Source organism: Phascolarctos cinereus, unplaced genomic scaffold (genome assembly GCF_003287225.1).
Source record: "Phascolarctos cinereus isolate Bilbo 61053 unplaced genomic scaffold, phaCin_HiC Scaffold_5;HRSCAF=322, whole genome shotgun sequence".
In the NCBI taxonomy this organism is placed as follows: Eukaryota; Metazoa; Chordata; class Mammalia; order Diprotodontia; family Phascolarctidae; genus Phascolarctos; species Phascolarctos cinereus.
In genome coordinates, this window is record NW_027555958.1 from 128439822 (window position 1) to 128464403 (window position 24582).

General features: G+C 38.0%; 1 pseudogene; it reads left to right on the plus strand.

The window, feature by feature from the left end:
- The first annotated feature begins 3494 nt into the window (after nucleotides 1-3494).
- LOC110208946 (protein VAC14 homolog pseudogene) lies at nucleotides 3495-5681 on the plus strand (annotated as a pseudogene).
- Nucleotides 5682-24582: the final 18901 nt, after the last annotated feature.

A 24582-nucleotide genomic window follows, 5' to 3' on the forward strand; every position in this document is an offset into this window, starting at 1 on the left:
TGCTCTCCCTCCCACCAAAAAAATAATACTTCAGGCACCTCTGCCAAGAAATAAGAGTACTCATGTGAGTCTGAGCATATTTTCTTCCCTCAGTCCCTCAAAAACCTTTTGGTCTTGACATGAAATGTGAATAATTCAAGGAAATGAAAGAAAAGATAGGCTCAAGTCCTTTATGAAAAGTCCTGCTCTTTAGAAGCAAAAATTCCCAGGCTTTGATCCTACAACTAAATCATAAGACTTAGAGAAATCATCCATAGGAAGAGACTTGATAACATAGCCTTCTCAGGTATGCTAGAACCTCTGGATACTGTGCTACAAATGTGAAGAAATCCTTACAATTTACAGTCTGTGAATTAAGAGTCCTGTCACAGCACTAGAGGTATGCAAAAAAAAAAAATTTAGTTAGCTCTTGAGAAAGGTTCAAGATCTGGCCCTGCCATTTCATCATTTTACTGTCTTTGGCAATGTTCAATCACATCTCTAGGTTGCAGTTTCCTTAACTATAAAAATAGAAGATTGGACTACATAAATTATAATCAACTTTATTTATTAAGCCCTAATTCATGAGCCACTTACTACATTAGGTACAAGCAATATAAAGACCCAAAATTTAAAATAGTTTCTTCTTCTTTCATTTAAATTGCATTGTGAGAGAGGACAACATGTACTTCTTTATAAATATATACAGAACAAATATAAAATAAATATGACACAACTGATAGTGGGTATTATTAGTTAGGAGGGCTATGGAGTCAGAAAATGCTCCCTGTAGAAGGTGGTCCTTGAGCTGAGTCTCTAAGGAGGGTAGATTGAAGAAGAAATTCATTCTGGGCCGGGGGGGGGCATCCAATACAAAGGCACAGAAATGAAAGATGTGTGAAGAACACTGAGAAGGTCAGTATATATAACTATATCTTCAAGTTTAGCCATGACATCATAACTTAGCCTGGTGACTGGTCTAATAGCTATAGTTGTCCTGTCATTGACTGATTTCTCTGCTTCTGTACCAGAGCTAGTAGTTGGCATAGGCTATCAGGATTATAGATTTGTGTGTCTATACTTGAGCTAGCAACCATGTCAGGTTAGTCACCAGTATATTCAAGCCCTAGGAGTCTCAGTAGCAGTTTTGACCAGGAAAGGAGTTGCTTTGGGTTTCAATTTACCTGCCCTCTAAAAGAGTTTTGGCCCAGGGGAAAAATGTAGCCCAAGTCCCAAAGCCCATTGGTATGCATTCCTCATTGGTGGAGCTCACTGCCTTGTGCTTGCATGAGGGGCAGGGTAGAGCTGGGGAGACCAGGAGGGAGGAAAGTCCTAGGTTCTTGGAATCTCTTTAGTTTCTTCCTGTTCTGCAGTCACTTTGGACACTTCTAGCTTCCAGCTTTGAAAAAGAAGATGAACAATGCTAACCTCACTTCAGGTTGCTGAAGGGAAAATAAGACTCTGGGAAGAAGCCAACATAAGTGGAGCTAGCAGTCTCCATCATTTCTCCATTCCCAGCCTACTACATTAGAGACTAGGAAATTTACCTTTAGGTGAGATGTAGAACTGTCTCTCTTAGAAGACATTTATTCTGGTGTATCTTCTGTGTATACTTTCTCTGATTTCTGCTCAGCTATTATCTCCAAGAAAGAGCTTTGTATCATCTGGGATATCTTCTATGTATACTTTATCTGATTTCTGCTTTGCTATTGACTTGAATAAAAAAAAGTTTCTTTGCTTAAAAAAAAAACAGCAACAACATTGTTTCTAGACCATAGAGTGAGTAGAAAATAGAGCAATGGATAATGAAACTGATAAGGTAACTATAGACCAGGTTGTGAAGTATTTCAAAAGCCAAATCAAGAGGTTTATATTTTATCCTAGAAGCAAGGGAGGCCACTAGAGTTTCCTAAGCAGAGGAGTAACAGGGTCATATCTACACACAAGGAAAATCACTTTGGTAGTAAAGTGGAGGATGGCTGGAAGTGAGGAGAGATGAGGCATAGAGGCAATAATACCAGGTGAGAGGTGGTGAGGGCCTGAACTAATATTGTGGGTATGTGAGCAAGGAGAAGAGAACAGGTACAAGAGATGTCGTGTAAGCAGAAAAGCCCAATTTGGCAGATGCTCATTATGTGAATTGGGCAAGAGTGGTGAGGATAATACTGAGATTTCAAAACTGAGACAATGAGAATATACTTGTGTTTTTGACAGAAATGGGAAAAATTGGAAGACACAGGTAAAGGGGATTGAGGATAAATTGTAGTTGGGGAATATTGAATTTTGGAGGATCATAGGACATCTAACAAGAAATGCCCACTAGGTGATCCAGGAATAGAGTTTAGGAGTCTAAGGCTGAAAATAAAGTTCTGAGAGTCATCTGCATAGAAATAATAATCAAGACTATGGGAGTTTATAAGGTCATTAAGTGAAAAAGAAATGTTACAGAAGGAAAAAAAACAACAACAACCAGAGATGGAGATTTGGGGTAAATCCACAGCTTCATTAATAATTACTGGATAATGATCCAGTAAAGGAGACTAAGGAGTGATCAGATAGGCAAGAAGAGGACCAGGAAAAAATCATGTTACAAAAACCCAGACAAGAGAATGGATTCAAGAGTAGTTATCAGGTCAAATGCTGCCAAAGTCAAGAAGGACAAGAACTCAGAAAAGACCATCAGATTTGGTACTTAAGATATCAGTGGTAACTTTGGAGAATAGTTACAGTTGAGGGATTAGTTTCAAAGTAGACTACAAACAGTACAGAAGTGAATGAGAGAAGAGGCAGTGGCAATGAATAGACGGATTTTCCTAGGAGTTTGGTTAAGAAAAGGAGCAGATACAGAATAGTAACTTAAGGGGATGGTCTGATATAGTTAAGTTTTGCTATGACTGAAGGAACCAAGAAACCCATCAGGAAAATGTAAAGAATAAAGGGAGAGAGGTGTTGATTAGGGGTGAATTCTGCTGGAACAGATCATATGAGGTTGACAAGGAGAAGGACCACTTTATTATTAAAGACTAATGGAAAGGAAAAAAAGACTCAGAAATGGTATCAAACAATTTTGAAAATTATAAGAATGGGGAAAGAGAGACTTCACTTTGAATGACTTCCATTGTCTTTGTTGCTGTTGTGTGACTCTTTATGACCCCATATGGGATTTTCTTGGCCAAGAAACTGGAGAGGTTTGCCATTTCCTTCTTCAGTGGATTAAGGCAAACAGAGGTTAAGTGTCCAGGGTGACATGGCTAGGGGATTCCTGAGGCCAGATTTTAACGCAGGTCTTCCTGACTCCAGGTCCAGTGCTTTATCCATTGAGCCACCTAGCTCCCTCATCATTGTCTTTCTAATGTAAAAGTGGAAGTTCTCAGCTGATATCAGGGGTAGGTATGGAAAGTTTTGAGTGAAAATAAGAAGTTTGGGGCCTTGGTAAAGGTAGAGCCTGTAAGGTGGCAGCAGCACTGGGCAAGTCCCATGCTTTTCATTGTCAGTCCTCCCTTCTTGTGCCAGCTATGAATGAGAAGAAATTCATGACTTTCATGCTCAACATCCTGTGTGCCCTCAATCCCAAGTTGTACAAGAAGAAGAAGGTGGCAGTTCTAGAAATCAAGAAGCTAGTTTGAGAGTTTGTTGCCTAGAATAATGGGGTACAGGTTAAGCATGTGATCCAAATTCTTTTACAGGGGTTTACTCCTTTTCAACACCCTCACAACAGAAAATGGATCTATATTGCATGGGGTAAGGACTCTGGATTATATCTAAAAGAGCTGATGTGCTAACATTCTTCAATGATGCTAATAGCTGGCTGCACTGCTATGCCAGTGAAGCCCTGTATCTTCAAGGTGACCTGGGTCTCTGTCCCACCTTACTTTGATGTACTTTTTGATGGACTAAGCAAGTTGGCAGCTGATCCAGATCTCAATGTCAAAAGTGGCTCTGAGCTCCTATACCACCTTTGAAAAGACATTGTGACCAAAAGCAGTAAGTTTGCTTAGTGAGCTTCATCCCTTAGCCATGTTAGAGGCTCCAACAATTAGTACACTTAGCAGTTCATCTGATTCTCAAAACTGTGCCCAACATTAACTTGCTAGATTACCTACCTGAGATACTAATTGGAATCTTCCCCATCCTGGGAGACAACAGCAAAGAAATATGGAAAATGTGTGAGATATCTGAAAAGACAGTAAAAGGATCCTCTTGTGTCAAGTTGGCTGAAATAGCCAACACCTGGTGATTCACTGCCAGAACTCAGATGATCTGATTCAGCTCACAGCTGTGTGCTGGATGAGGCAATTCATCCAACTGGATGGATGGATGATGTTACCTTACTCCCCAGGGCCCCTGACAGCCATTTTGCCCTGCCTGGCCTATGATAACCAAAAAAAAAGACATAAAGGAGATGGCCAATGTGTGCAACCAGAGCCCGATGAAACTAGTCACTCCTGATGGTGATGCCAGAGGAACCAAAGCCCAAAGCCCTGGGCCATCCAGAGTCCAGGCCAGACTGCTCCTTATCTAAGTAGGAGGGAAGCAGTGGCCGCCTACATGCTTTTTGTGACTCCAGCTTCAATGTCTTCACTCTAGCTAATGCTAAAAGGCTGCCAATGATACTGAACACTGATGAGATTATGCAGGTGCTGGATGGCTACCTCCATGACCAAGCTTTTGGGATAACAACAAGTACTGCTGTCCTAAAATGGCTCCACCACTTGTATATCAAGGCTCCTTGGAAGATGTTTCAACATACAGACAACCTTTTCCCCATCCTATGTCAGACCTTTGGAATAAGATGAGGTTATCCTGAAGGACCTGGAGATTTTGGCAGAAATCACATCATTCCCTGTAGGCCCAAGAGAAGTTCCTAGCCCCTTTCATAGCCCCAACCTGTGTGTTAGCCTCTGGGATCTGCAGGTATCCATCTCTGGTATAGCTAGCCTGCTGGATCTCCAGGTAGCAAAGGCTAGTGTTAACCTTCCTCATCCACCATGAATTCTTAGTTTTATGACTTCATGATCATCTTGCTGAAGAGATTCAGTAATGAGTACAAATTTCCAGAGATCCAAGGAGGCTTTATCATCAGGAAGCTGTATTTACTGTTACATGCTGAGAATATCTTCTCCCAAAAGAAGACCTCAAATTTGCTTCAACAATGGTTCACATCCTCAACAATATCTTACTGACCTCCACAGAGCTCTTCCAGCTAAGAAATCAGCTCAAAGACCTGAAGAGTAGAGAACTAGAGCTTGTTTTGATGCCTGGTGCCACAACCCAGTCACCATGGTGCCACTCTACTTCCTTACCCAAAACTACCAGCTTGCCTATGACCTCACCCAGAAGTTTGGTGATCTAGAGGTCACCAAATGTGGATTTTCTCCCTCCCTGAAGTAGACATGCTTGTGCAAATGATTGAATGTCCAATTTTTATATATCTGCACCTGCAACAGCTGGATATAAAGAACAGCCCCTACCTGATCAAAGCCCTGTATGGTCTGTTCAAGTTTGTCCCTTAGAGCAATGCCTTCTAGTTCTTGTCCAATCAACTGCACTGTGCTCCCAGCCCAAAACTCATGCAGACTGAGGATAGTGTGAAGACAGCCCCAAGTTCCCAGAAAGTGGATTCTCCCAGCATTGACCCCATGGAGTTACTGCAGTACTTTGAGAGGGTCCCTGGAGAGGAAACACCAGAGGATTGTATATAGGAACCCTTGAGCTACAGGATTGTTCTGTGAGCCCCCAGCATGCACAACTCAAGGGTGGAGGCTGCTCAAGGGCTTGGTGAGGGGAGGAAACCAAATGGGGGGGGGGTCCTAGGGACCATTTGTGGCCTTCAAAAAGACCTCTCCAAGATTCTGGTGATTGGTGTGTGTGCCACCCTGGACTCAAGCTAGGCACCACCCTACAGCCAAATAGGAAGCCCATTCAAGGGCAGCAGAAGAAAGGATGCTCTGCAGTATTGCCTGCCCTTCCTGCCTGCCTCTTCCTCCCCTGTCCTGGGGTGGCCAGCACTGGCTACTGCTTCTTGGACCTTACCATCTGTGCTAGAGCAGCAGCAGGATTGACCACCCAACTTTCCCAACAGGACTTCCCTGTAAGTTGTCTTGAGATGTGCCCCTCCACCTCAGAAGTAACACCCAACCCACAATCAGCTTCTTTATAACAAGCCCCTTTCATTTGGATTGAGAGCAGAACTTGATTCCTCCCCAACCCCAGTTGTGTGCAGACACATGTATGTATATATTCTGGCTCTTAATCTAGTTTCTATCTGGATCATAGAGGTTTGTAGAAGGGAAGGGAAGGGAAGGGAAGGGAAGGGAAGGGAAGGGAAGGGAAGGGAAGGGAAGGGAAGGGAAGGGAAGGAAGGAAGGAAGGGAAGGGAAGGGAAGGGAAGGGAAGGGAAGGGAAGGGAAGGGAAGGGAAGGGAAGGAAAAAGAAAGAAAGGGAGGGAAGAAGGAAAGGGAAGAAGGAAGGAAGGAAGAAACAAAGAAACAAAAAAAAGAAAATAGGTTTAGGACAGCTGCTATGGGGAGTGGGATCAGAAATCAGTGAGGAAGGATTAAAAAGATAGCCACGCTGAAAAATAGATGGTCACATTTTCACCTAGTTGGGGTGAAACAATATTAATTTGAAGTGAATCCAGTCAGCTTGTTTGTGTGACTTCCTTTAGCTTGCTTATCTGGAACAAAAAAAAAGTGAATGATAGGGATAATAGAGAGTTTGGTGTTTGGCAGCTGACAGAACAAATGGAAATGTGATTCAAGAGTAGAGGACAATATGGAGTTGAACTGGTTAACAGAATAAGTGAATGAATAAATGAAACATTTATTAAACCTTTACCACATGCAAAGAACCTTGATGAGCACTACAGGTACAAATAGAAAGTAGAGATTGTCCCTGCTCTCAGGGAACTCATGTGCTAATGAGGGAGACAACTCATAAAGGAGCCGCAGCTTCAAGTCAGATGAAAAGGTCCCAGGGGGTGCACATTATAATGTGCTGCAAAGCACATTATAATATATCTTCTTTAAAGTTATTTCCATTAACAAAACTATATCAATTTTTGATGTAGAACCATTTGACCAATGCCAAATTTTCTTTTCCCTGTTTTCAGTAGCTATAGCTGCTAAGGAGGTAGGGGCTACAGCACCTGCAGAAGCCATTGCCAAGTCATATGGCCACAGGGGTTGTTGCCTTAAGATGGTATTTATAGGGAGCAACATGGAAGCAGGACCAGTGGCCCATGGGGCACTGCTACTCTTGGGGCACTTGGATTTGCCTATCCCTTTGGAAGCAATTGGTAAGTGGTCAAGAATTGGAACATGGCCCCTTCTTATATTTTCAGTCTCCTTCCACCTTATATCTCCCCTGGGTCATATATTCTGTGATCCACTGACACTGACCTCCTTGCTATTCCACACAAAAGACATTCCATCTCCCAACTCCATGATTTTCACTGGCTGGTATCATGTTCCTTGAACTCTCTCCCTCATCAATTTTGCCTTCTAGGTTCCCTGGCTTTCTTCAAGTCTCAGCTAAAGTCTAACCTTTTGCAAGAAGCCTTTCCCAAACCTCCTTAATGCTTGTGTCTTCTTTCTGTCCATTATTTCTAATTTATCTTATATATGTAAACATATACACTATAGATAGATAGATAGATAGATAGATAGATAGATAGATAGATAGATAGATAGGTCTTGTTTGTACATCTTTTTGAATTTTTTCTCACCCATTACATTGTGAGCTAAAGGTAAGGGACTATCTTTTGCCTTTCTTTGTATCTGCAGCACTTAGCACAGTACCTGGCAAAAGTAGGCACTTAATAAATGCTTGTTGACTAACTGACTGACTCCCTGGTCAAGAATGGATGTGAAAAAAAGTGAAGTAAGAGCAAGGATAATGGCCTAAGATATATTACCAATGGATAGAGTGGCTAGACATCTGGATAAAGACCAAGAACAGATTTAGGAGGGGAAAGGTATGGGGAGGGAAGGGATGGTGGGAGGTTTTGATCAGATAGAGAAATAATAGGGATCTAGATCATGGAAATGGAATGTCATGGATGATGGTGAGACCATCCCTGAGTAAGAGTGAAGGAATAGGTAATGGGAGTTAAAGAGGTTGAAGAACTGACAGACTAGGGTATTTGAGGGAGCATCAACATTATTAATAGTGAAGTTCCTTTCTATAAAGACAAGGGTGTTTAGAGGAAGACAGTTAGTCAGGAACTGAACTCCTTGAAAAAAGAACAACATGGAAATCAGTAGACAATAGTTATCATAATCTGGATTTGGCAATCAATCAACAAGAATTAAGCACTAACTATGTGCCAGGCAATGTGCTAGGCTCCAAGGATATACAAACAAAATTTAAACAGTCCCTGCCTTAAAGGGGTTGACATATATACTCTATTGGGATAGACAGGTATGTATAAAGATATATGCAAAATAAATATAAGGTGAATTCACAGGGAGGTGAAGTCTAAAATTTAGTTCTCTCCATTCAGATCAATTTATCTATTCATATAGGCCCAGTCCAAGCCTCTGTTGTTCATTGTTTGGGTTTTGTTGTCAATGGGTGAGAGCAAATATCAATTGTTTTCTGTTCTGGCAAGAAATTCTGAGGGTCTTTTGTGATGGTAAACTAGGCCATCTTTTGTCACAATTTTTACCTAGCCCTTAGCTGTTGAGTGGTTGTTGCCTCAGACAAACTGAGACTTGGGGAAAAAGCATGATTTAAAAAGGCCAAGGTCACCCGCTGCATCCTGGGCCATCTTCTTTTGCCACTGGACTCCAATGACTATGGAGAAGACAGTGAGGCTGATGATTTGTGCAGCTATACCTCACTTAAATCCAATTCATATGCAAGTCAAGACATCATTATTCCTCTTCCAGAACAACAACAGCTATTTATGTAATGGTATGTTCCTTGGAGATGTCAGCCATATTCACAGCTTCAAATATTCCTTCTAGTCAAATGTTTCACAAATCTCATTGGCTGGCTTAGAATTCTTTAGTCAGCTTGAGTCCACACTTCCCATTGTTAGCTGCACATTTGCACCTGTATAATTTCCCAATGACTTCAAATTCAATAAGTCCAAAAGCAATCACCTTTCTCTAAAAACCAACTCCTTTCCCTCTTTTCTTTTTCTGCCGGTAGTAATATCATTCTCCCAGTTACCAAGTCTCAACTAGCAAGACTAGTCTTTATTCCTCCTCCCTCTACCCATATGTCCAGTGAGATATCAAGACATTCATACTGTCAACTGCATCCATCTCTAATTTGGGGTTGGCCACATCCTAATTACCTCATTGCTGCCATATCCTAATCAGTGGTAGATCTTCAGCAATCATATAGTTCAATTCTTCATTTTACAGATATGGAACTATAGCCTAGAGAGTTAAAGTACTAAAGGTCAAATTACTATTACCAAAGTAATCCTCTTCATAAGACACTTGGCAAATATCACTCCCAATTGAAAACTCTCGATGATTTCACTTGCTCATAGGAACAAGTCGAAACTCCTGGTTCTGACATTCAAGATTCATCACAATGTGACTCCTATCTGTCTTTCCTAATGACTTCCCTACACAAACCCTTTACTCCATCCAAACTGGTTAACTTAGTGTTGTCTAGCATGCCCCTGGACATTTCCACATCTGAAATTCTGTCCTTCCTATTCCTAAATTTCCTTAAACCCTACTTTTCCTTCAATTACAACTTCAAGTTCTATCTCTATGTTACCAGAACCACACATACAAGTTCTGCATTGGGAGAGATCTCAGACATCATCTTATCCAACACTTATCTGAGAAAGAATTATCTCTAAAACATTTACAGACTCTTCCTGAAGACCTTCAATGGTGAAAAAGTCATTAAATTAAGAGGTATCCCATTCCTCTTTTGGACAGCTCTAAATTTTAGGAAGTTTTCTGATATATTATGCTTAAATCTGACTCTTTGCAACTTTTACCATTGCACTAGAATAAAATAGAATTGTTTTACTCAAACATTTATCTATCCATGCCACTCCTGTCCTGTATTTGTATAGTCAACTTTACAGAAGATACAAAAATGCAGATTTAACATTTATCACAATTTAATTTCATCTGCTAACATTTGGCCCAATGTTCTAGGCTGTTTAGACCATTTTTGGATCCCTAGTATATCATCAATCATATTAGCTACCTCTGCCAGCCTTGTGCCATCTGTGAACTTTATAAGCATGCCATCTCTCCCTTCATCAAAGCCAGTGATTAAAATATCAAACAGCACAGAATCAAGGACAGGTTCATGGGACATTTGATTAGAGATGTCCCTAAGAGTTTCCATTAATCCATTAGTCACTACTCAGTATTCTTTGATTCCTCTCATTCAATAAATTCCAAGTCCAGTTAACTGTAGAATGATCCAGCTCAGATCATTCTTTTTGTGTGTATGTGTGCACAAGGGTATTATTAACAGTTCTGTCAAATACCTTGCTGAAATTCATGCATAGTGTGTCTATGGCATTCCCATGAGTGAGACTAGTAACCTCAAAAAAATGAGATTTGTCTTATATGACTTATTTGTTTAGTCCCATAAAGATAAAATCTTCTAAACACCTCCTTCCCACACCTTTGCTGAGGTGGGAAGTTAACAGCTGAGGAATATTGCCACTACTTTCAGATTTTTTTGATGCATTGATCAGTTCATCTAGCCTATTTTTCTCTTCTTCCTTTCTTTAAAAAATTCTTTGTTGTGTAGAATGGCTCTCATGAAGGGGCAAGGGAGCTAAGGAAATTTAGGTGATATAACAACAAAATATGCATTAAAATTAGTTTTAATAAGATCGACTCTTCTTTTTCAAGTGCTCACAATTTAGCCCTTCAACAGCATGTTCTAAAATTTTGCCAGAAATTACAAAAAAAAATAAGCCTTTAGTTTGAAGATTCCCCTTTTTTGTTTTGTTTTGTTTTTTTTTGAAAACCAGGACTACTTTTGCTCATCTCAATATATGCAATATGTCTCATTCACCATGATTTAATTTTTTTATTTCTGAATTTAACACCAAATAAAATAAACATTTCCATACACAAAGTAGAACAGAAAAAGAGGAATGTGCACAAAATTGTGGACATCCATTGTATGGAGCTTGCCTTTCTTTTTAAGAACGTGATGAATTTAACATGTAACAGCTGTCTCTCTACTTATTTGTAATTCTTTCTGGCCTTCCTTCTCCTCTACAATTAAAAAAATTACTGTCTTTTCTCTTTCTTTTTTCCCTTATTTTTCCTCTATTCCTTTCTTCTTTACTTTTTCCCTTCCTTTTTTCATTCTTTTTTTCTGCCAATGCTATCCCTACCTCATTTCCTTCCCATTTTTCCTTCAAAAGGGAAAAGAAGGGAAAAAACCATTTTAACAAATATAGAGAGTAAAGCAAAAAAGAAAATACCTCCCACATTGTCCACATCATACAAAATATACATCTTATTCTGAATCTTCAGTGAATCATCTCTCTGACAGTAGATAGGTAGCATGATTCATCATTGGTACTCTGAAGTTATGGTCCATTATGTCATTGACCAGAGTTCTTACAACCTTTCAAAGTTTTTTTTCCAATATCATAAGGTGAATTGTTCTCTTGGATCTGCTCACTTCACTTTGAATTAGTTCATACAAGTCCTCCCAGAGTTCTCTGAAACCATTCTTTTTTTCATTTTTATGCCCTAATAATATTCCATTGCATTTGTATGTCATAATTTGTTCAGCCATTCCTCAAATGATGGCCAGTCCCTTATACTTCTTTGCTATAACAAAAAGCCTTGCCTTCAGTTCAAAGATTCCTCCTTTTTTGTTTTTTTTTTTTAAATCAAGACCACTTTTGCTCATCTCAATACATGCAATATGTCTCATTGGTCATGTTGACAAGGAAGAAAAGAGATAGGTGCCTAAAAAAGATCAATTTTGCTTCACAGGAAATTCATTGATCCATTCATATTTTTAAAGGTCATGAAAAGAAGAAAAGTTAGAAGAATTGCTAGGTAACCAAAAGTGAATGGAAAAGAGTGGATCTGGTGAAAAAACTGTCTGGAATACTAAAACTTAGAATGTGCTTAGGCTTATAATGAATGCTAAGGACAAGCAAAAGGGCATTTTACCCATATTGGAGTCAATAGGAAAAATTAACGGTGGGATAATGATGCTGAATGAATCATTGAGGGTAGAACTCTTTTTCTTTCTACTGTCCTGATTTCTCCATGAAATAAATTGTCCTTCAGATTGGGCACACTAGGATAATAATTTTTAACAGGATAAAACCAAGATAAGTTTAAAGATTGAGAGCAGTTAGATGCCCCCAATGTGTTCAGCTCAATCGATTCAGAGGATGAGTGCAGAGTCCAATATATAGCTTCTTTATTTTGCTACTCCTCCCAGGAGCTATGCTAAGGAAATTTCCTATAATGCTTTATATATTAATCCCTATCCCTTCCATCCTCTACCAAATAGAAGGGGAAAGGGATGGGGAAGAAAGAGCAATACCAACTGCAAAATGATTTCCGCCTTCTACTGGAAGCACTGATTGTTTTGTAATGCTTATTTGTATTTTCTTCACCACTTGATTCTGTTATTGAGTCACATACCCATTAACAGCATCTAATCACATGACTTGGGAGGGAGCAGGAAAATGGGGGCTGTATAAAGACAGTTTTGTATTTTTTTTATAATTTCTGAGTATAGTCCAGAATGTAACTGTTAGACTGTCACTGAAAAAAGAGAGAAGGAGGGAGGTAGAGGAAGAGGGAAAGGGAGACAGAGAGAGGGAAGGAAGAAGGAGGGCAGAGGGAGAAGGGATGGGGAAACAGGAGGGGGAGAGAGAGAAGAAGAAGATAGAAAGAAAGAGGGTGAGAAAGGGAGGGGGAGAGAGAGCAATCAAGTCAAATGTGTCATGGCTAACTCTTAGCCCTGCTTTTAGCCTAGCACCCAATAACACACACCCTTTTACCCCTTGCACTAATATGTCCTACCTCCATTCCAATTTTCTGGTCTATTCCTAAAATCTTATCATTCAATTCTTTCTTCTGACCATATGGTTTACAATATACTCCAACCACAATGTCAATTCTCCTTCTTCCTTTATTAATCCTCACCTAGGTGGTGCAGGGCCTGGAATAAGGAATACTTGAGTTCAAGTTTCACCTCAGATATTTATTAACTGTGTGACCCCGAGCAAGTCACTTAACCTCTGTTTGCTTCAATTTCCTCATTTGTAAAATGGGTTAATAATAAACCCTGATCTCCAGGGTTATTGTGAGGATCAAATAAGATCATTATAAAGTGCTTAGCACAGTGCCTGGCACATAGTAGGCACCATATAAATGTTAGTTCTGCTGCTTTTGTTATCCCCTCTAGTTCGAGGATTTCTACATGGCCATATCACCTTCAGCACCTACCACTGTGCTCTGAATATGATTAATTCAAATAACAGTAAGTTTTTATTAAGTGCCAGGCCCTGTGCTAGGCATTTGGGATACAAAGACAAAAAGTGAAACAGTCCCTGCTCTGGAAAAGCTTATAACATAGCTGGGGAGACATCATGCATGTATAAAGTAGATATTTAATAAATGTGTATTGAATTGTCTATAATACTCATCCTAGGACTTAGCACAGTACCTTGCATGGAGCTAGGTACTCAAGAAATGCTTTTTGACAGTGATAACAATGGTTTGGAGAATGATAATAATGATTAAATGCCTGATGCTTCCTAGTCTAACCAAACCATAGTAATAATATCAGTTCATATTCATTTAGCACTTTAAAGTTTTAGCATCTTCTTCCTTAACAACAAATAAATCTGAGGAAAATCATATAAGTATCATCTCCTTTTTTCAGATCAGGACATTGAGGTTCAGAGAAGTTAAATGACCTCTTTATGATAATACACGTGAATAAAATACTAGAGCCTAGATTAATGGAGTTTAGAACTGATATTGAACCCAAGTCTCCTTACTCCAAGCCAGGCATGCTCTTTCCATCGTGACATATTGTCTCTGTAGCATGTGGATAGATGACACAGATATGCAGAATCTAGGTGAACTAGGGAATATTTCTTTGGCTCTATAGGTAATTTGGGGGCATACTGTGATGGATTATTTAAGGTCCTTGAACTAGGCTACTTTATATTTTAGATATGTCCAGATATGTACCAAAAAATTCTTAGGGAGGGGTGTCATACTAATAATCCATCCCATTAGATCAGAAGTTGCACTAGGTAATTTCTAAGTCACTCTCCACTCTATGGCTATCAATTTTAAGTCTCTTTATAACTCAAAATACTTTATTTTGATACAGAGAAGTGAGTCCATGCTAATCTTTCCCTCCCTACAATCTATTTCTCTGGGAGCTCTCAGGGTAAATGTATAGCATACCTTTACTGATGGGAGATACTGATGGGAAAAGAAAGAATCTGTCTTTCCTTCCTTGTCTGCTAATCTTATAGTCTTCATGAGATCTGTGCCACATTGAAAAAGGAAGAAATTTTTATTAGTAAAGGGTAGACTATTAGGGAAAAGTATTTGATTATTGTAGAAAATCCATTAATTCTTCAACAAATCCCACCTGTTTATGATGATTCCGTTTGATTCCACAAGTATTCACTTTCGTGACAAACAAAAACAAGACACTGTGAGTGTGAGTGGTGTCAAGATGACAGAGATATGCTTCTGGTCCTCAGAGAGATTACAATCTAATTGATTAAGAAAAATTGCTACTTTTTTTGTCTTTAAAATGCTTTAATGATATAGGGAGGTGAGGGTTTCACATCGGTAAAGTTTCAGTGTCTGCTTTAACTAGATATGAGAAAAACTTATAAGGAAATTAAGGTTTACTTGAAATGACTTGGTAATTCTAGCCTAGAGCCTGTAGACAGAACATATCTGCATTATGAAGAAAATCTAATCAGAGTCAGTACTAATTGCTACTCTTGTCCCTTGGCATAGCAGAAATGCAAATGAGACTGAAATTATCCTTCCTCCTCTCACACTCATCATTTGAGATGCCATGTCTCAATGTTCTATTTGTGTAAATACCCAGGCAAGTTCACAGGGTCTGAGGGAATCTGCCATTTTCTCTATCCATTTGGTGGATTAATGAATTTAATCTTCAGGGGGTAAATATTATATCTATTGATTTCTTATCTCCAAGGTCTGTCACCTTGTCAGAGCAGGAAATTGGATGTTTTGACATAATTATAGATTGATTTAGATTGTAAACTCCTAGGAGGCAGAAGCTGTGCCTGTTTACTTTGCTTGGAAAAGAATGCCTGGTACATTACCAGGTATAGATGTCAACCTTAGATAATGGATGGCCATTCACAAAGAACAAATGGACAAACAGGTAACTGTAAAACCAAAGGGCAATAAAGTGAGAAAAGCACAACCTAATAAACAATAAGATAAATATATGTACAAATTTTCATGTTACTAACTTTGTTTTGTGAAATGTAAATTTATAGCTTGATTTGAATTACTGGGGTTATAGGCTGAAATCAAGAGACAGAGTAGGAATATGGTTGCCTTACTTTAATATCATCTGCTTATAGAGTTAGAGCCAGAAGGACCTCAGAGACCAATTAGTCCATCCTCCTCATATTAGCATAAAGAAACTGAGACCCAAAGATATCATGGGATCTGTCCAAGGCCATACTTATTAGTGGCAGAGCTGGGATGTGAATCAAAATCCTCTGAGTCCACAGCTAGTACCCTTACCATTACACCATGCTCCTTTTTCTCTTGGAGATGGGATGGTGGTGGAAGTGGCATATTGATGAAGAAATAATAATACTTGGTAAGCCTTCTAACTGTTTACTTAACACCAACAAAAACAGTTCTTGTTTGCATCTCTTCTTTCTCATTCTCTTTCCCCACCCTGCTGCCAATTTTCCTAATAATTTTGTTGAATTCAACTTTCACAAAATTCATTTTTAAAATCTTGCTTCCCCTTTCCTCACTTCCTTTTCTCACCTGTAGCATCCTAAGTTCTATCATTTGATCACTTTTGGCTAAATTTACCTTGTCTGTTTCTATCCTTTCCACTAACTTTTCTTTCTTTTTTTTTTTTTGTGGTAACAAAATCCATGAAGGGGATTCCTTCTAGTTAACTCCTTCACTTGTTAATCTAAAAACTGTTCCCAATACCTTTTGAATGTGACCTGTATTTTTTTTTCTGTAGATGCCTGACCACTTAGTCTTTCCACCTTGTCACATCTTAAGAGAAGTCACTCAGCGGGAAACTTCTGCCAGGTACTGAGAAGGGTCAGAGTAAATAAGCCAGGCTGCTGAGATAAGGCTTTAAAAACTATTTTGGAACTCTTCAGCAGGAATTGCAATCCACAGAAGAGTCTCAAGATTGAAAATGCAAGGACATAGTAGTGTGCATGCTGAGCCATCTGGGCAGAAATGAACAGTACAATGGGACATTTATTCTAGATGGACAGATACAGGTCACTACAAAAGAAGAAGGAAGATAGGGTTTAAGTAGAGGCAAGGAGGTAGTCTGTATAAATATAATAGCTTTTTGTTTAAGGTCTTTTAAAATGAACAAGATGAGAATTTGAGCAAAGCAAAAAAATAAATAAATAAAACTCAACTAAGAATAGGAAAACAAATGGACAGTGTGGGGCAAGGAAGGGGGAACTAAAAGGGTATACAGGAAAAAAGGAAAGTATATGGACAATGAATAATTTTTAAAGTAGTAATGAAAGGGGGGAGAGAAATGGCAAATAAGTTACAAAATCCTGTTCTATTGTACAAAGTGGTTATAAAATCATTAAGCAATGCTAAACTTGAATAATTTTAGATGTACATATGATAGAAGCATGCTATAAATAACGTATAAAAGGTGAATTCATAAAGCTTCTTTATGTATTAGTGTTGTTAATTTGGGATCAATCAAGTTTGAGGTTTTTTTTTTTCCACAAATGCATTTCAGAAATTACTCTGCAATAAGTGAAAATTAGTTTGAGAAAGTCCTCACAGGGGCAGGTATGTGGCACAGTGGATAGAGCACCGGCCCTGGATTCAGGAGGACCTGAGTTAAAATCAGACCTCAGACACATAACACTTACTAGCTGTGTGACCCTGGGCAAGTCATTTAACCCCATTGCCTAGTTCAAAAAAAAAAAAGAAAAAAGAAAAAGGCCTCACAAAGGACAGTGATCATATGAGGGTCAAAAAATCAAACTATTGCTTTAAAACAACAAAATTTCAGCTTTTGTATACAATTTACAGCATCTTCTATCATTTGTGCATCCAAAGATGTTAAAATCTTAAGGTTGTACACAGACTTTTTAACCACTCAGTACTTTTAATTTCCTCTCTGAGAGGACAAATGGTCATGAAAATGAAAAAAAGTTGTTGGGTTGTTTTTTTTTTTTGTCCACTGGGTGAAAAGTCTTGGTGAAACTACTATGTCAAATGCAAATACAAAATTAAGTATGAAGAAACCAGAGACTCTATGAAGAAAATCAGTAAAGGAAGATAGATTCCAATGTAAGAATCAACTTCCTCACCCGGTGCTTTACCCAGAAGGATAAAAGAAGAAACTTTAAAAAAGAAAGAAAAAGAAAAGAAAACACTGCATGTAGTATAGAAATGAAGGTAGGTGGCAGAGAAAGAAATAACATTCAGAGAAATCACAGTGCCACAGAATTTCAGAGTTGAAGAAACTTCAGAAGATATTTAATACAACCCAAGCCTGACTGAGAATCCTCTTTGCAATATCCCCTAAGGAAGAAGGTCATTCAGCCTTTGTTTGAAGACCTCTGGAGAAATGAAATTCACTAGCCCCTGAGGCAGCTCATTACACTTTAAGACAGCTCTGAGATTTAAGGCTTTTCCTTATTTTGAGCCAAAATATGCTTCTCTACACCTTCCACCCATTGCTCCTGGTTCTGCTCTCTGGGACTAAGTCAGTCAATAAAAGCATTTGTTAAGTGCCTACTATGTGTCACCATCTGTCCAGAGTGTCGTGGATTAAAAGAAAGTGAAAATATAGTCTCTGTCCTCAAGGAGTTTACAATGTAATAGGGAAGACAATATGCGAACAAATATATACAAAGAAGTTATGTACAGGATAAACAGGAAATAATCCAAAGAGGGAAGTAACTGGAATGAAGAGAGATTTTCTTAATTCCTCTTCCAAGGGCCTGTCCTTCAGTTTCTTGAAGATACCTCTCATGTCTAAGACTAGTCTTCTCTAGGCTAAACATCCTCAATTCCTTGCACTGATCCTCATACAGTATGGCTTCAAGATCTGCATAGATAGAAGATAGATAGATAGATAGATAGATAGATAGATAGATAGATAGATAGATAGATAGATAGACAGACAGACATAGACAGATAGACAGACATTAGATTGTTGGCTAACTAAGTTAAAATTGTTTTTAGTGCCCTATTTTAACTTCAGTGATATAGTATCCATTAAATAGTAAGCTCCTTGAAGTAGAGACTTTTGTTCTTTGAATTTATATCTCCAGTGACTACCACAGTGTCCTGCCCACTGTAGGCACTTAATAAATGCTTGTTTACAGATTGATAGCATCCATATTAGCATTGCTTTTGAAAGCTTCTAAGTAGATCTGCTACTGACACTGAAAATTTAAAGGTCAGTGTAAGTGCTTTCTCTTTCTTTAAATTTATTTTCAATTCTCGGAACAAAACAATCATTTCCATAACAGAGTACAATGAAAATGATGATTGCTCATGAAATTGCAAATCTACCATGTACAACTTGCCATTCTCTCCAAATGTACAATAAAGTTAATTTCTTTTTTCTTCCCTCCCCCGATGGCTACCATTACACACACACACACACCCAATGCACACATCAAATTATTCTATAAATACTTCTATTTATCAGTTCTTTCTCTAGATGCACATAATGTCTTTCTTCAATATGTCCTTTCAAAGAATCATTTTTTTTCTTCCTGTCTCTGGAAAGCAGTGTTTAAGTGCTACTGTGCAGCAGAAGTCACTGAAAATCTGTTCAGGATGATTTCCAGGGCATTGATACATAGGTATGCAGTCCTGAAGAAATCACATAATCATAGAACTCAGAAGGGTTCTTAAAGATATCCTTATCCAGGAGCTCTTAACTTTATATGTGTCATGGGCCCTTTTGACGATCTGGTAAAGCCTTTGGACCCCTTCTCAGTGTCTGCTGTCTACATTCATAATGCTAAATCTCAGTTAGAGGTTAGTGAAAACAAAAATGTCATTTGTCTTTTACCCAAGTTCACTGATCCCCCAACCCCAAAAATTTATACACAAACCCTATGTAGGTGTCAAGATTAAGAGTCCCTGCTCTAATCCATTCCATTCCTTTTGCATATGGGAAAGTGAAGTCCTGGAGAGTTGGCTGGTTTTTTTTTTTTTTAAGTGGATAAAATAGCATTTAGGCAACCAGATAGCTCAGTGGATAGAGCACCGGACCTGGAGTTAGGAAGACCTGAGTTCCTATCTGGCCTCAGACATTTATTAGCTAGGTGACCCTGGTCAAATCACTTAACCTCTATTTACCTTAATCCACGGGAGAAGGGAATTCCAAACCACTCTAGTATCTTTGCCAAGAAAGCCCCATGGGCAGCATTGGCATGTTATGGTCCGTGGGATCACAAAGAGTCAGACAAGACTGAACAACAGCAACAACAAAATAACACTTAAGGATATTGATTTTTCTGTTTCCGTTAGCTTGCTTGTTTGTTACCCGTTAGCTTGCTTGTTTGTTTCCTAAGAAATTAGATCGGGCCTTCTGAATGAATAGAGAAAGTGACTGCATTTGAGCTACTGCTCTTTGGTATGCTTTTTAAAAAGTGTTGAATGTGTTTGATGTTAACAGTGAAGACATGAAGGACTTGCTACATTGGATTGCAGAATGCCAGAGAGTTAGTACTCAGCTAAAAAAATTGCATTGGAACTTTTGGATGGAAAGGAAAATCTTCAACTGATTAAACGCCTGGCTTAGAAAAGTAGTGGCGGAATTTGTACTAAAGAGAGCTAATGATTTCAAGTTGAAAAGTTAGAGCTGATTTGTAATAGCATAATACAATTTGTATAGAACTTTACAATCATTTTCTTCATGTACTTTTTAAATGTAGGGTAGCTATTATTATTATTCATATCAAAGGAAAGTGAATGGAGGACAGAATTATGCTATATTTTCAAAAAAGAAAGAATGATAAAAGATGAAAAACTGCAGACCATTAGAGCATGATTGCCTTAGATTGACACTGGGAAGATTATAGTCCATAGCTCTAAAAGAAAAACTCCCGCTGAGTCCTTCCAAAGATGCACATGAGCAAAATCCTATTATTACAAGTAGCATCATAAAGGAATATTCTGTATATTTTTTGGTGTTTCCATCTTAGAGTGGACTTTCCCCTAAAATGATAGCCAATACTATATTACAAATAATTCTCTATAGCAATATCTTTTTTTCCTAATATGAGTAATGATTATTCTTTATAAATAATTTTATTTGCATGGTGTTTGTACTCTAAATGGGAAATAGGGAGCTGAGCTGTTTATAATTCTTTTGTTCTGCCATCAAGTAGCAATTTTCTTTCATCTGCATTTGCCCATTTCTACCCTGAATGTCTTTTATTCTTTTTAAAATTCAAGTATAGTTTATTTTCAAGAAGATCCACATTTTCTCTCTCTGTTCATCCCACACCAATCTAACCCAATAAACATTTATTAAGCACCTACTATGTAGCAAGCACTGTGCTAAGTCTCCCGTTTCTCCCATTGTGGCAAGAAAAGTAAAAACATCGATACAAACACATAAAGTCAAGCAAAACAAATCCCTGAAGTGTCTATGTCACACATATGCACTCACGCACACACACATACACACACATGCTTCAATCTACATTCTGAGTCAGTCACCTGTCTATCAGGAGGTAGGTAGCATGTTTCATCATGCGTTCTCTGCAATCATATTCAGTCACTGTGTTGGTCACAGTTCCTATGTCTTTAACAATATGCTGCATAAGAAGTGAAAGCAATGTGTCAAAAATTCTCACTACTTATCATCAATTCACTATTTATTGAATAAGCTGCCCCAAAGCACTTTAACACGTACTGCCTTGGCTTATTATCACAAATCCTATAAATCAGTGTGTGCTCATGGCTTATTGACAGATTGTAAATATGAGAAATATAGATCCATGTAGTGAGAGTGATAGAGCATTTGATGTCCACATAGAAATCTGATTCTCTATTTAAAATGTTGTTGTTCATTCATTTTCCAGTCATGTCCAACTCTTCATGACCCCATTTGGGGATTTCTTGCCAAAAATACTGGAGTGGCTTGCCATTCCCTTCTCCAGCTCATTTTTACAAATAAGGAAACTGAGGCAAACAAGGGTTAAGTGACTTGCCCTGGGTCAAGCAGTTAGTAAATGTCTGAGGTTGGATGCAAAGTCAAGTCCTCCTGGTTCCAGGGCCAGCTCTCTATTCATTGTGCCACCTAGCTGCCCCTAAACATGTCCCTAAACATTTAAAACATGTCAGCAACCTAATGTCAAGAATAGTTAATATAAAATGTGTCACATTTCAGAGAGATGGACAAAACCAACTATGGTTCTGCTTAACCTTAAAGCAGGTATTTAAATCTGCTAAATCTTCTCTCCTAAACAAAATTATATTTAGCTTCCAAATTGGAAAAAAATCAAATCAAAACATCTTATTAACCACTTGATGCATTCAAATGACATTAAGTTATATGGTTCCACCAAAAAAATAAAAAATCACAAGATTTTATCTTGTGAGTTCTTTTTTTTAATGATGTCAAAATGAAATTTGTACTCAATAAGGTTTTATTTTTGTAAAAGGAAAATGGTTTGTAATATATGCTACAAGACTTTAAAGGCTTTATTTCAGCTCATACCTACAAGTCAAGGTGAAACATTAGTTGGCACATAAAGAAGGATGTTTCTTTGGGGCAAGTGGGTTTCTGAAAATGAGCCATTTCCTACCCTTACTTAGGGTGTACAGAAAACTGACGGTCATGGTAGGTTCACAATGAGTCTATGATTGATTCTGAAGGTAATTTGTTGTATTTGAGGGTAGGGGATTGGCTAATCTTTTATTGGTCTAAGAGGGTCCTAGAGAGGGCAGACTCAGTCTTTTGAATATCCTTACATAAGATGGAATCGAATAAAGGATGGAATCGAATAAAGGATATAGGATAAAGGAGAACATATTGGTTGGAAAGGACTGTCCATTTTAAACCAAAATGGAACCGTTATAAAATGGCATTGTTCATGTCAACAAAGGGGAAATAGAGTGGCCTCTTCTCTTGTCTACCACAGTGTAAAATTATTAAATTATCCCCCAGATAGGTAGAAACTAAATTCTACAAGCTTGAATCCAGAGATCATATTGAATCAATGGATAAAGCTAATACCTACAAATATCTTATTCACTTCCAGACAAGACATATCAAGCATAAAGACACCAAAATGAACATTTGGCTGAAAATATTAAAAGAATTTATGTCATTTGGAAATCAAAGCTAAATGGGAAGAATATTTAAAGCAATTGATACCTGACATAACCAGTCTTAATACACTGTTTTCTAAGTATAGCATGGATTAAAACAAATTTGGAAAGTTCTCTTACAAACCTTTGTAGAATGTTAACAAAACATGGGATCCATCACTCTGTCATCAAACTGTATAGGTTGAAAAGAGTTCAAAGTATAGAGATCATGGGGCAGCTAGGTGGCACAGCACATCAAACACCAGCCCTAGAGTCAGGAGGACCTGAGTTCAAATGTGGCCTCAGACACTTGACAATTACTACCTGTATGATACTGGGCAAGTCATTTAATCCCAATTGCCTTGCCAAAAAAAAAAACCAAAAAAAGTATAGAGATCAAACCAATAAAATCTAAATAGAAACAGGATGAGGAAGAGATCATACCTATTGTCCTCTCTTCTACTTCAATTGTACACATGTAGACTGCCTCTGCTCAATATCTATACTTTGAAAGCTTTGCATGGGATGAGAATAAAAACAGCAGTAACAGCAATTATGATAATGGAGGTTGCAAAAGTTTAGTACCTACAAAATTACCAGAAAAACATGTTTATATGACCAAAATTATTCACAAAATATTCACATTTCTTCATAAACTAAAAGATGTCAACTCCTGATCCTACAAATACGACTCCCCCAGTATCTTCGAGAATTCAACACATAAATTGTGCTGGGACCAGAATGTTAACAGACAAAATCATTTTCCAAATTCATCTAAACTTAACATTGAACCACAAAAGTTTAAGGACAATGTTTTTAATAGAGATTGCCATAACAAATACTCAAAACTTCTGAACTATGTGGGATGAAAATCATTCAAAATACAGAGACCTAGAAGAAGAAGAAATTGAAACCATGTCATAACAGAAGGAAACACATATCATCACCATCATCCTGTCCACTAATGGAGTAGTCCCAAAAATGTAAGAGCGTACATCCCAACACACTGATTCAATTAGGAAAGGCAATCATTTTATCCAGATGTTACCTCTTTATGTCAGACACTCATCACCTCTCAAACAAATTATTCTAAAACCCTCACAATTGGACTCCCTGCTTTGAGCTTCTCACTATTCTAATCCAACCTACACACTGCTTTGAAAATAATTTTCCTAGGGCAGCTAGGTGCTGCAGTGGATAGAGCACTGCCCCTGGAGTCAGGAGGACCTGAGTTCAAATCTGACCTCAAACCTATAACACTCACTAGCTGTGTGACTCTGGGCAAGTCACTTAACCCCAATTGCCTCATATAATAAAAAAAAATACTAATAATTTTCCTTAATCTCAGATCTAACTATGTCACCTTTATACTCAAACAACTTAGTGGTTTCCTATTTACTCAAGCATAAGATATATGTCTCTAGCTTTTTAACCTATTTTTCTACCCCCAATGGACATTACTCTCCATCCTACATTCTAGAATCTAACCAAAATGGTCTGTGCTTTCTTTCTCATATGCCACATTCCATTGTCCATCTCCTTGCCTCTGCGCTACTCATCCCACATACCTGGAATTCACTCCCTCCTTACCCTTGCCTCACAGAATCTATCTCTTCTTTAAATCTCAGTGCAAGTACCATCTTCTATAAAAAGCCTTTACTAATCCCCTCAATTACTAACACCCTCCAAACTACATCTCTATGTACATGTATATGTGTGTATATACATATGTACATATAAATGCATACATATACACTGTATATGTATATATGTATACACACATATACATATGTGTATGCTCATTTATATATGTATGTGTTGTCTTCCCCATTAGAATGTAAGCTCACTATGTATAGGGATTGTTTCATTCTTTGTACTTGTATCGCCAGTATATAGTCCAGTGCCTGGTATATAGCAGACCCTTAATAAATATTTGTTGATGGATTTATTGAAAAAATAAAGAATAGTAGAATAGTGACTCATCCCAAAACCAGTTCTATTTAACTCTATTGGAAAGAAAGAGGAGAAAGAGGAATAAAAATAATAGTAAACCAGCAAGTATATAAAACATTTAAGATTATAG